The sequence below is a fragment of the Ostrinia nubilalis genome, chromosome 1 (assembly GCF_963855985.1).
Source record: "Ostrinia nubilalis chromosome 1, ilOstNubi1.1, whole genome shotgun sequence".
Classification (NCBI taxonomy): domain Eukaryota; kingdom Metazoa; phylum Arthropoda; class Insecta; order Lepidoptera; family Crambidae; genus Ostrinia; species Ostrinia nubilalis.
This window is the reverse complement of record NC_087088.1, coordinates 150,001-164,566: the sequence shown is the minus strand read 5'-3', so window position 1 is coordinate 164,566 and position 14,566 is coordinate 150,001. Positions and strand designations below refer to the sequence as shown.

Sequence of the window (14,566 nt, the reverse complement as noted above, 5' to 3'; positions counted from 1 at the left end):
TGTTTATGTGTACTGATACAACAATGTGGTTAGCCACAAATCCTGTCCCTACTCTGCCCCATTTAAAATGTTTGAGTATCTAACAAATTGGCTATTGAGTAATAACAGAAATTGAGCTACTGGTCTCCTATTTTCGTCCAATTTTCCTTTACCACTTATCGCTCATATGATTTCCGAATACTAATCTCCACTGCAACATGTTTCGTCGTCTTCTGCTCACGAGCCGTGAGCCCGCCGCGCCGCCGCCGCCGCTACCGACTCGCCGAGCGACGTCGACCAAGCGAGAGCTGCGAGCTTCGAGCTCTGAGCCTGAACGTCGGCCGCTTGAAACTGCAGAAAGCTATGGAAGGTAAACTGTTTATTCATAATCATGAACCCTTGAAAACATAATTATTTTATGTAATTTTGTGTTAATTGATTAGTATTGATGTAATTGTTGACTCATCCAAGACTAAAGTAGGTATTTCAGTTAAGTTTTATCATTATGTTTAGAGTATTTTCTCTTTAGCCATAGATAGTGTAGTATGAGCTCTCTACTTACAGTCTCTTAGATACACTCAATATCTTTTCAGTTTCCACCCCCTTATATTGCCCTATCATTGCCGAATACTAACCTCCACTGCAACATGTTTCGTCGTCTTCGGCTCGTGTGCCGTGAGCCCGCCGCGCCGCCGCAGCGGGCGGGTCGAGCACGCGCGAGCTGCGAGCGCGTGCCGGAGCCTGAGCTGCGAGCTCCGAGCCTGAGCTGCGAGCTCCGAGCCTGAGCGTCCGCCCGCTTCAAGCTGCAGACAACTACGAGAGGCAAGTTGATTATCCTATTTCCTATCCTATTCTTTTTCTAATATTTTGTGAGGATGGGATAAATGATTGTTATTCCACACAACTACTGATTGCTTGTTACTTTATTCCTTTATTAGGCTCGCCAAAGACAAAATTAGACCTTCCAACGATAGTCTGAAAGCAACTGTAGTTCAGTAGTTTCCGAGTATGAGCCTCTGCTCTCCTGTTTACTCTCAATGTCTATCCACCCCCTTGTATAGATCGTTTCATCCACAGAGACGCGCCCCACCAATTTTTGATTGAGGGAAGCGCGGGGTGCGGCGAGTTCGATACGAGCGTCATTATTGTAGTGTGCGTGTGCACTCATGGATAATTTAACGTGTACCTTATCGATACTCAAACAGCGTAAGAATGGCGGGGCGAGTGTTCATGGATGAAACGTATATTGTCCTATCATTTCCGAATACTAACTCCACTGCTACATGTTCGTCGTCTGCGGCTGGGCGCAGGGAGCCGGGCGTGGAAGCGATGCGGCGACATGGCATCTGCGTCGAAAGAATGCGAAGTTAGTATGATTTATTTTGTTTTTATTTAGAGTTCAGTGGATTTTCTGGCACAGACTTCAAATTGTAAGCCCCTTATGTGTTTAGAAAAGATATTTATCATCATCCCAGTCACAGGACGTCCACTGCTGAACATTGGCCTCCCCCAATGCTTTCCATATTGCCCGGTTAGTAGCGGCCTCCACTTCAGATCTTTGGTGCCTCATAAAGGACCAGAAAGGATATTATTTAATTAAAATACAATTTAGTGATATCTATTAAATTGAGGAAGAAATTCAACTTTCACTCAATGCAAGTTAGTATGGAATTGGAGTCCCATAATGTAGGCGAGCGAAATAATACGTTATAACTATCTATAATAATCATAGAATGAATAAATAAATAACCGTGTTTTTTGTTTGCAGTCGCCCTGCACGTCGCCGCCGCATCGCCGTCTCCTGTCTGCATGCACTAGCCATTGATTTGGTAAGTGGAATTTATATACTTACTACATAGTACGCATATTATGCCACCAATTGAACCAATATCATTAAACTGAATAACCTAAATTACATATGCCTTTACTCATAAGTATCATAGAAAGTAATAAATAATATTATGGTTTCATGCAATATGGATATGCTCAATGTATAATATAAATCATATCATATTATATTTTCCTTTAATAAATTTGTAACCATTCATATCATTCCTTCTTCCAACACTTGTCCTTTTACTCTTCCACAATTTCCTCACCTCCTTATCTTGTTAATTATGTACTGTATCCCCAAATTCCTCCTCTGAACATTCCCGCGTGTAATTCCTATGTATTTATGAATATTTTAACTCAAATGTTGTTATTAATTTCAGGTATTATATTCAGGTCATGCCCCAGCTATATTCTCACATTTGATGCCAATGATTTTATTTATTTATCAATAAATATAATATTATACTTAATATAATTATAACAATTTATTAATGTTTATCTATTTATTATGACTTTACCCAAATGAGAAGCTTTTAAGAATGCCAAATGTAATTTGCATTCGCGATGGTATTTCTGCCTGCACGACAAACATGCGTACAGGAAACCACGTCTTTGGTGGAGTGAAAGGTTAGGTATAAAACTTAAATCAAGGTAAACACTCTTATTAACTTGTATACTACTCTTTGAAATAAACTATACTCCTGGAAAAAGCGCATAGCAATGACGCTGCCAGTCTACATTTAATCTGATATATCCAAAAATTTAATCACAGTTATCTACTTTTCCTTATTAGTATTTTATCCATTTGTATTCATTTAGAGATCTCACTGAAGCACTTATACTACAAGTGTTTAGTTAAAGTTTGTATTTAGGTTAGCTATTATGTAGAAGTGTACATGACAACAACTCTACTAGAAAGTAATGCACATGGATGTTAAACTCATCCTATGAAGTTTAGTTTAGATATATTTTGATTACCCTTTATTATATTGCTAAATATTCACTGAACTCGTGTATGATTCAGAATTTACTTAAGTTCAATCATCCTTTATTTATTTTCCTTTCTTATTAGTAAGATTAAGCAATATGTACAACCTACACAATATGTTCTCTACTTTTCAAAGTGTCAGCTGTCTTCATTACTCTACCTACATATGCTTTTAAACCCAATATTTTATCGTCATCATCACTCCACTGAAATCGGTATACTTTCCCCTATCAACTGCCTGCCAGCTTGCATACCAATGTCGTCGCAGCATACCCCAAAGCCATCAATTCCACGGCAGATTTGACCAGCCCAGTGATCATAAGTATGGTAGGTACAATTTACATTCTAATTTGTGAACATATTCTGATAGCTGAAGCTTTTAACTAGCTCTTGATCAACCATCTGGCAAACAAAAATGATGCAGATGCGATCACGTCACCTCTGTTCCTTTTAGAAAAGTTATTTAGGCTTATAGTATGCTTCCCTCTTGCCTTCAGACATTTCATGAATTACAAAATAAATACTTAGTAAATAGGGTTTCAACGCCTGAAGGAACGATTACAAATGATTTTTCTTCAAATGCATACGGGTTATGCATAATCTGCACAGGCGTTGTCTCGCTTGAAGCACACTGTAAAAACTGTATTTTTCGTCATCAGACTACACTTGTAGGTGATAATAACATGGTATTCTATGTACGATAGTCATAGTGGTATATTACAGCAAATTCCAATACATTACATCATTCACGTGGAGTTAGAAAAGGTTGAAGTCATTATTCTGTAGCTTATATTCAGAAGCTCATTGTCCTTCGTCCCACCCATATTCCTCCTATGATCTACTCTACAGAAGCAACAGTACACTCCTCACTTTCTTACACACACATTCACACTCAGTAACACTGCACGGTCGCCTCCTGCGTGCGGCCGGCCATGACTCATGCGGCGCGGGAGCACTGCCCCGCCGCGCCTCGAGCAGGCGCTCTGGTCCACGTGGAGCCCTACGGCCCTAGCGGCCGCAGTCCCATGTCTGTGGCCTCAAAGGCCAGTCCGGGCTCCAGTAGTCTGGACTGTGGGGCTCCCGCCTTAGTGGATCGGGCGCTGTAGACTACACACGAACTCAATACGATCGGCATACATGCACGTCTTTCTTTTCCCCATTTATTAGGACCACCCCTCCTAAGATCCCTCTTGCGAAGACCGCCCTCTGTTGAGTGTTTTTGTGATGGATCTCAAAGAGAGCAAGCGTCTTATTTTTTGTTTCCCCTCCTCTCCCCCTCTGATACTGATAGAGCTACATTCTTGATAGATAAATACTAGTAAATACAGTCTCAATATTGTAATTTGCTGTAATACAAAGTTTCTTGTACTTAGGATAGGCATAGTAGCTCCATGCTAGTTAACAGTCGCACTAAATTATCCGGTGCTTGCCTTCCTTACCGTGGTCTATAAATTTTATTTTATAAAACACATGACAAATTACAATTTTCAAAAATATTTAAAATGAAAGGTTTTAGCTTATACGTTTAATAGAGATACAGTATTTCTTGTCTAGATAATGCTCAGAATCGTATTTACTTTCTGCTTTATAAATTTCAAGTAATAAATAAAGGCTAGAACAAAGTGTCCTGTCCTTTGGCTCTTTAGACTCTGCTATAATATCTACATTATGGCTGGGTTGCACCATCTTATTTCAACTTTCACAAACATGAAAAATCTTACTAGAACCTTCCTTTTCTTCGCCAAATCAGACAAAAGATTGAAAATCAAACTAATAGATTTTATTATTTTGTGGGCCGTTTGGTGTAGTGGTTCGGAACGGACTACTATGCCGAGAGGTCTCGGGTTCGTTTCCCGGCCGGGCAGAGATTGAAATGATGAATTTTAATTTCTGTGATAGGTCTGGGTGTAACTATGTAGGTATGTATTTACAAAAAAAAGTATTTAAGTATGTGTATCCGTAGGCTAGTACCCATAGTACAAGCTTTGAGACTAGAAGCGTAGTGTAAAATGGCCAAAGATAATAATATTATTTATTATTAGGAAGCCCTTTTTATATTGCACCAAAAACCTAATAAATACGACACCATAGCGAGCAAGATTTGACTTTCATAAAAGCTTTTTGTAGGTTATGTTATGAGGCTATAATTTTCTGATAATAAAAGTAACTTCAACTATTTATAACATGGGATTTCTTGTTCGAATTATTGGTTAGTTTTATTTTGTTTTTTTTCGTTACCAATGGCTAGATCAACGATATTTGACTAGTTGTTTGTTTAGCGTTTTGTCGAGACGAGCAGTACGTCGCGACGAGAGAAAAGGATTGCACTCAACAATGAAGACATTTGCCGTCTCACTCAACAAATATCATATGGATGGATAAAAAACTAGATTTTATACAGTTCATATTGTCAGAAAATGTGATGTCTGTAAGGAAACGACATGATTATTACATAAATCAAGGCAAAAACAAGAAATGGCTTAGCCGCTGGATCATTGTAGAGAATCACAGCCATAAAAAATATCACATTCAATTCTGGAATTTGGAAATGTTCATGGTATTTTTATCAACAAACTTCATCGGATTCGTCAATTGGTGGCATGAGACTACATTCGGCAGCTCCAGATCACATAACTATGGCACCAAACTTGACTAACTTCGTGGGTTTCTTCGTGGCATCTACTTGGGAGTCTAGAAGTCTTGGCAGCACAGTAGCAGCGTGGTATCCAGTTAGCAGAACAGCTGCATAGCATCACTCACAGTCAACCAACACACTGATCAATGTGGCATTACAGCTTTCAGACTGGCAACGTGGCATCACAGCCTTCAGACTGGCAACGTGGCATCACAGCCTTCATACTAGCAAGGTGGTATCACATTCAGCAGAGCAAAGGGACCAAGGGCGTGGAATAAAATTTAATGAAGACGCCGTGAAATGAATACAACCACTTGAAGTATGGAAAAAACTAGGAATAAAACTCGTGATACAGCTTTGGCGGATTATCATTCAACGATTACAGGATCAGAGAAATATTTGACGACGCAGCTCACATGAAACGAATACATCGTAAAATGACGGACAACGAGCACCATGGAATTACTACAGATAAGCAGTCAATGGAATCCGTGCAATGACATAGCCAACCAACAGCATTCGTTAAGCTTCGCGTCGGTTGATACAACTAGCGTATGAGTCAACCGACGCAAAAACCAAGACAAGACACTTGCAGCAAAAAACTAAGATTAGCAATTTGATTCCTTCACATCCCCTTTGCGAATATTTAGGTTAGGAGCGCTGTTACAAGTATATAACAGTGTTCATCCCTGCCCATAAACTTTTTTTGGTGCTGTAGGGACTAGTGCGAGCTCCGCGTGCCATTATGTAGCGCGACGGCGCCATATTAGGGGCGTGGCCGTAAGCCACACCACACCCACTGTTATAATAAAGTCTACTGAGACCGTTGTATTTTTTTAACCCGACTGCACCAGAAGGAGGGTTATGCTCTTTCCCTTTAGGTCATAATGTAAGAAATATTATCGTTAGAGTATATTCCGTCTGTCCCACCGAGTCCTTTGTTCGTGCCTGTAAAAGAGACCTCGAACATCGAACGGCATTCTATTATGTATATTACAATGCATTTTATTCATTCAAACCGCTTATAAGTATGTATGTATTCTATGATCATTGGCATCTATGCACACAGCTGTGGGCTCGGCGTGCGTGGCGTGGCGTGTGATGCGTAAGTTGAAAACATTTTTTGTTTACATACATAGTTTAGTTTTTATTTACGTATCATACTTTTTGAAAACTGTTTTCAAAGTGGCTGCAGCATACTATTTATTATACAAGTGTGTAAGTACTCTTTTTAGTTAGCCTCGCATTCTTGAAGAATAAGAATAAGAAATTTATTTAAGTAATGTTTTAAAGTTTTTTTTTACCAATCTTGTATTTTATGTTGTTAGCTAGCTAGAGTAAACTTGACTGTCCTTTAAAATAGTATAGTAAAAAGCTAAATGGTCGGAGCAGGTAGATTTTATGACTTTGAATAGAAACCGTTCATAATGATAAATTCACTCATTTTACTGACCCTAGACAATTTATTTGACATCAAATCCGTTGTTTTCATATGGCTATTTTTCTCGTGTTATGGATTTTAATAGAATTTTAACTGCTTGTTGTAATAACACTTCAGCTGGCTCCGGCTCGCGTGGCCGTGGAGCTGACGGCGGAGCAGAGCGTCGTTGGCGTGGCGTGGCGTGGCAGAGCATCGTTGGCGTGGCGTGGCAGAGCTTCGTCGGCGTGGCAGTGCATCGTAGGCGTGGCGTGACAGCGTACAAGCATTTGGCATAAGGATAACACTAAAAAGGTATTTATAGCCTGCGTTTAGCTTGGCAGGGTATCTGGTCAGCTCCGCTAGCATGTTACATGCAATACGTTAACATGTTAGTGGGTTTTTAACAATTTATCGCTGTCAGTAATTTCATTCGCGTGTAGTCAAAAACTTAAGTCCGTCCTATAACCCACCCGCATTCCTGCTATTGACTACTCTCTACAGAAGCAACAGTACACTCCTCATATTCTTAGTACATTGCACATACACTCAGTAACACTGCACGGTCGCCTCCTGCGCGCGGCCGGCCATGACTCATGCGGCGCGGGAGCACTGCCCCGCCGCGCCTCGAGCAGGCGCTCTGGTCCACGTGGAGCCCTACGGCCCTAGCGGCCGCAGTCCCATGTCTGTGGCCTCAAAGGCCAGTCCGGGCTCCAGTAGTCTGGACTGTGGGGCTCCCGCCTTAGTGGATCGGGCGCTGTAGACTACACACGAACTCAATACGATCGACATACATGCATACCTTCTACCTATTGATTTATTTTACCCCTCCTAGCATCCATCCCTCATTGCAAGACAGCCCTCTGTTGGGTGTTTTTGTGATTACGCTCAAAGAGGACAACCGTCTTCTTTTTTTGTTCCTTTCCATTCCCTCTAATACTATTTTAGTCAACTTGTAATTTGATTTGCGTCTTCCGTGCTAGATATTTTTCTTTTGAACTGAAGAAATACAAAACTGTTTTTTATAAACCAAGACAAAGTACATTACATATTGTACTATGTCTTGGACTATAAACTGGAGTTTTCTTACGTATGAGTTAGTCAAAATATATTTTTTAAAAGTAATATGTGACTACATAAATGAGATAGTTTTAGGTTTACGTTATAAAAAAGTCGTTTGCAAAACCAAGTGTCATTTTTACTTTTGAAACAGAATCATTGTGAACATTTGATACCATGATACCTCGCCAGCTAGACGTTTCTTTTATTTATTATTTTTCTGAATCTCAAATCATCTAACCTGAGTTACATTTGTGACTCCCCCAACCATATTAACTACTATCTCCTTTAACCACTATATCGGGTCATCACGGACATTATTTGTGGTAACAAGATTTGTCGTGATTTCCAATTACTTATTTCGTTTCAAGACAGTCTCGTTTAGAGACAAATTATCAAAATTTAAGGCGTCATGGTAACTGACCAAAAGGTCCTTTGAATAATATCAAGGTCTAATGATGCGTTACTAAGACCAAAGACTGCAAGGCCTCATGCCGTAGTCTTTCTCATTGATCGCATGCATGTTGCTAACTACTCCATGCCACTACCCACCAAAGGCCTGGTTGGCCGCGAAGGAAATGCGTCAGTCACGCAATCTTCCTGCTTGGGCACTGCCGTAGGCTGTGGCGCTGAGATCTACTAAGATCGCGTAGACAATCAAGCTGTTATTGGTGGGACGACCGAGGATCCCCACGCACGATCTCCGTCGCAGTGGATACCGTGGATTTTACATAATCCATAGTTTATCAGAGCTATCAAAACCCCACTTATGCCTGTATTCACAAACTGTACTATGAGGTCTCACAGTGCGCGTGGACGCACAGGTTGATATGAACCAATCGCAGAGCTCTATTCAAAGCTGCGCGTTCGATTTGCTGCTTCACGCTACCGTCGTTTGTGAATACGAGAGCTTAGCCTCTCGATTGGCCCACTTCACGTGTGTGTAGTCCATAACCACTGCACAGAATATACAGATGCAGTACGGCATCACAGGATACATTTTTGACGAACAAAGCTAACTCTTACTGAGTGCACATTGCCGCGGGGCCTCCCGGCTGCTGGCAAAGCCTGCATTCATTTCCGTAGGTGGAGACAAACGTCCTACCTCCACGTCTAGAGGATAACACAGGTATGGCGCATAACCAGCCATGACGCTCATAAATACTATGACATGCGTAGTGCATGTTATGAGTGACGGTACACATCACAAATGATGCTACATATTTATTTTGGAATCTACTTTTTGGGCCATTCGCGGCATCATAAGTAAACCTTAGAAGTACACCAATAATTGACTGTAATTATTGTATAATTTTTTCGTTTGTATGTATATTGTCTAACCTAGTTGCGCACGCGTCTTGCAGTTGCTTTGCAAAATCCTCTCATCATCATCATCATCATCAACAGCCCTTTACAGTCCACTGCTGGACTATGAGCCTCCTCCACTATTAGTGGAGGGTTTTGCCATAATCTCCACGCTTGGCAGGCGGGTTGGAGATCGCAGTTTAAAAGATTGATGTTTTTCAGAGAGCGCTGCTGCCCATTCTCTGTTTGATGTGTAGTCCCTAAGTCGCCTCTTACGACACCCGCGGGAAGAGTAGGGGTTGGTGACAAATGTATTCTACTCTGCCGTCACCACACGGCTTCACGGAGCAAAATCCTCTATTCCAACTTAAATTTTAGTTCCTCTGGATTCCAAAACTGGAATAGATGGCGCCACACAGCACTTATCACTTGATTTTTTCTCGAACCCGTCTTTTTCATTTATTTTTGAGGGGTAGTTCCAACTTGTGCCGATAGATGGCGCTGATGGCACCTTAGTCCGCGATTCGATTTGAATTTTTCCAATCCTTCTTCTTATCCATTCACAAAAAATGGGTGGGGGGGAGGGTTTAGCAGGTCAGCGGAGTTGTAAATAAATTAGGCTTCGCGCGCAAACGGAGGTCGCTGGTTGGTCGCGTCGCGATTGTCGTTTGATTGATGAATGATGCCGATGTTTTTTTGTGCAGCTACTTTTTTTAAAAATGAATAATGATTATAATGTTTTTTTTTTATGACATAAATAAAATTTTAAAAAATGTAAAAATTGAAAATAGATGACATTGAATACAATATATTATTTTTTCTTTTTTATATTACATTTAATAAATAATTAAAATAATGAACGATAATTTAAAAGTAAAATATTTATTTATGCATTTATTTCACTACTCAAATTCGTAGTATATGTTACGGTTAATGTGATAAATTGAAAATTATGAATAATCGCCGGTCGTTATGAATAATTACCGACAGGCTTGGTAAAAGTGATAAATTAATCACATTTATCAGTGATTATTACATAATGTAACCTTAATACTAACAAATACCATAAAAGAGAGAACACCGGCTCGTGTACAGCGCTCATGTGCAGCCTCACATTTTGATATCATATATTAAATATAATTTGGCAAAATGAGTTTGGAATGTTTTTTTGCATAACATTACTTTGCCATATTTAGTTTATACACACATAAATGATCTCATATTAATCATCACATTTACCAAATCATGAGGTAATTATTCATAATAACCGGCGATTATTCATAATTTTCACATTTATCATATTTACCGTAACATATAAATTATTACTAATTTTTATAAAATTTCGTTGTGTAGAAAATAAATATAATATTTTTCGTACACGAGCGACACCTATCGAACCGCTGGCGTGTGTGAAGAAATTACGTGGGTGCCTGCCACTAGCGAGAGGTGCGCAATTGTTTCAATAGATGGCGCTTTAGCAGTATTTCTTGGGTAGTGATGTAGCATAACATTCTGTAGATTCGAGTATCGATATTATTTTATTTGTATTATTATGAATATCAAAAAATAATAATATTATTATTATTATCATCAAATTAATAAATGTTTTAAAAATGTAAAAAATGTCGATGTCTATAATTAGTTGATAAATTAACGATAAAATTAAATAATGTTACTGTATGTATATAAGCAATAGATTATACTGTTGTTGGTATTTATTTTCACTACATACGTATACTTGCATAATAATGAATGATTCTGTGTGTTGTGTTATTATTAAATTTATACATAATTTAACTCTTTATTCACTATCGACTGTTACACGTCACTACCCGAGAAATGTTGCTAAAGCGCCATCTATTGGGATAATAGCGCACCTCGCGCTAATGGCACCCACGTCAGCGGACAGTGAAGTTCGGTCGGTTCCCGACAGGTGTCGCCCGGGCGCGGAAATATTATGTCCTTGTCTCAATCTTCACACAAAATTGAATTTAAATCATACCTAATAGTAATAATAATATAATTTACTGTGCAATAATTTGGGTACTTACATAACACACTTTTCAGTAATCATTGCAATAATAAAATTATATTATCACCACTACAGTCTTGATTTTTAATTCGTTTTTTGGCAATTCAGATGTATTAAACCTCTTTTTGCTTTGAATTGTTGGAATAAAGGTAATAAAAATATGAAACTGAATTACATCAAGTACAACTAACAAGTATGATTGTTATTGTTTGTTTTGTGAATTCAATGTACACTAATTATTATGTACATTTTAGAGATTGAATAGAAAAAATAACGCGTTTTTAACACAGTAAAACAACATAATAATAATTATTATTAGTTTAAAAATAATATTAATATCATAAACGAAAATATATATTGACTAGCGGCCGCCCGCGACTTCGTACGCGTGAATCCCGTTTTTCCCGTGGGAATTTCGGAAATTCCTTTCTTAGTGCACCTCTACGGTACCTAAGCTACGTCCCTTCCAAATTTCAAGTGCCTACGTTTAGCCGTTTAGGCTGTGCGTTGATCTGTCAGTCAGTCAGTCAGTTTCTCCTTTTATATATTTAGATGATCATCAATCATCATTGTCGTCATCATAATCAACTTGGATTATAAAATTGGCATCTTGTTAAATTAGCTATTTTATGAAACGAAGATTTTACTAACAAAGATTTACATAAAAAAAGGTTTGTAACCTATGGATATTGGCCAGCGAGTCCAGTAATAGAAAAATAATGTCCTTAATTTTATTGTAACTTCAAAAATATGATAATAAAAACTCAAATAAGCATTTTAAAAGGATCAGTACATTTTTAAATTGAAACCTTAAATTCTTTGAAGGTTTATTTTTTAATTTGTGGAAATGCTCTCCATTTTTTATTAGTGGATATGTTTTAATGTTGACAACACTTCTAAAATGTCAAAATTCCGTGTAATTAAAAATCTAATCAGACTTCAGGTACCGATAGTGTTGTACATTTTGTCTATTCTAGACAAATGTCTTAAAAACTTGGTGCAAAACGACGTTATTAATTATAATTTTAGGTCTTCAAAAGTTTTAAGTAATTTCAGGGATTACAAATTAGTTTGATTTATATATTAATATAAAATTGCATAATTACATAACACACTCAAACATTTTAAGTGCAACTGTTGTTTATTTATAATTGGGTATTTAACAAAATTTAATTATGTACTTAACTTTTTAAAAGGCCTAATTTTATACACCCACTATGGTATATATTTATTAGTTAAAGTTTTGAATAGTTTTGAATATTAATCATATACATCAATTAGTTTTTTTGTTTGTTTTTCCAACAAATCACGAAATAGGAAAAAATGTATCAATACAACTAAAAATCTTAATTTCTTTATTAAAAAAAAGTCGTGATTTATAATAATAATTTCGAATTAACAAAAATAATTTAATATTTTTTGTTCTTAATACGAAAGTTTTTTTTTTTTAATTAATTATTTTATTGTATTTATGTGTTATTAATATTATTAATTTTCCTATTTCGTGATTTATGGGGTGTCGCTTTTAACACTTTAATCGCAATCAATTTTTTTTTTTCTGTATCATCTTTTTAATAAAAAAAAAAAAAGGATCATCTAATCTAACCTAACCTAACCTAACCTAACCTAATCTAACCTAACTTTTTTTTTAATTATTAATTATCTGGTTATACATATAGGGGGTGTGTCACTTTAATTTTTTTTTTTTTTTTTTTTTTTTTTTTTTTTTTTTTTTTTTTTTTTTTTTTTTTTTTACACTTAGCATTTAAAGCTGCGCGTGCGCAGCAGCGTACGAGCATAGCGTTAAAAATGTTTCTTTTCCATTCGCGGCTTCCACTCGAGAACCGAGAGAGTGTACAGACAAACGCGACGTCGGCGGCGTCCGGCCGAGCGAGATCAGTAACACAGCGACCGCCGTGCGCAGAGCGCGCGCGCACGCTCAAATGTATTATAAACATGATGCGCGCGCGCAGCACACTCTGCGTACGACGGATCGGTGCGTTTATAAGTTGTGTTTTAAAGCAAAGTGGTGAAAGAGTTGATGAAACTTTAACTTTTTCACTCTGTATGTACACTCTGTTGGCGTCTGAGGTTTCGGATGTTCAATGAGATTGACGGGACTTAGTGTGTGGCTCATTGGACGCTTGTTAAACTTTGTAGATCTACGGATGGGTTGTATGATCGAATTCGTAATAAAGATCTGTCTCACTCGGGCAATGTGTCCGCGCTATGTGCAGTTATCTGTGCTTTTGCATACGCGCTTCGACTGGCCACTTTTTAATACGCTTCGTTGTAACGCTTCCCGCCACATTAACCTTACATAAGGGCGATGATGGCTTTTTAGCGTTTACATCAGCGTATCAAATATATGTGTATATTTTTATGTATTCTATAGCACACACTCACAACACGCAAACATTTCAATGATGTATATGTCTCTGTAGTGATGGTGTCGACAAATCGTGAGAGGTAGGGTGGTTTTTCCAACACCGGGCTGACATATCGTTCATGATACGAAATTTGTTAGATTTTATTATAAAATGTGATGAATGAATGTTATGTCTATGCGAACGTTCAGTGTGGGCGCCTCTGTGAGCGCTATGTGGGTGTGTTTTTCTAGCATTCTATATTAATTTATAGAGTGTTGCAAAGACTCGCCTCACGACACACGTTGTAACTGCGAACAGTGTACACAGTAGTCAAGCCCAGTTCGGTCGGTCAAACGTCGAATTGGGCTATAGACACCAAACACACTCTTCGTTAATATTCTTTAACGAGAGCTATCATATGTATAATAATATGTGTAAGCTCCCTGGTTGATCCTGCCAGTAGTTATATGCTTGTCTCAAAGATTAAGCCATGCATGTCTCAGTGCAAGCCGTATTAGGGCGATACCGCGAATGGCTCAATATATCAGTTTTGGTTCCTTAGATCTTACTCAGTTACTTGGATAACTGTGGTAATTCTAGAGCTAATACATGCAATCAGAACTCTGACCAGTGATGGGACGAGTGCTTTTATTAGATCAAAACCAATCGACGGAGGGCCTCGCGTTCGAAGTCGTTAATTTTGATGAATCTGGATAACTTTTGCCGATCGCACGGTCCAGCACCGGCGACGCATCTTTCAAATGTCTGCCTTATCAACTTTCGATGGTAGTTTCTGCGACTACCATGGTTGTCACGGGTAACGGGGAATCAGGGTTCGATTCCGGAGAGGGAGCCTGAGAAACGGCTACCACATCCAAGGAAGGCAGCAGGCGCGCAAATTACCCACTCCCGGCACGGGGAGGTAGTGACGAAAAATAACGATACGGGA

General features: G+C 38.4%; 1 non-coding gene across 1 annotated transcript in view; it reads left to right on the top strand.

Annotated features, from left to right (window-relative positions):
* Positions 1–14,057: 14,057 nt before the first annotated feature.
* LOC135077384 (small subunit ribosomal RNA) overlaps positions 14,058–14,566 on the top strand; it is a 1,903-nt gene continuing 1,394 nt past the window's right edge. The window contains exon 1 of the ribosomal RNA XR_010258452.1: positions 14,058–14,566. This exon is cut by the window's right edge and continues 1,394 nt beyond it. This is a non-coding gene — a ribosomal RNA (small subunit ribosomal RNA).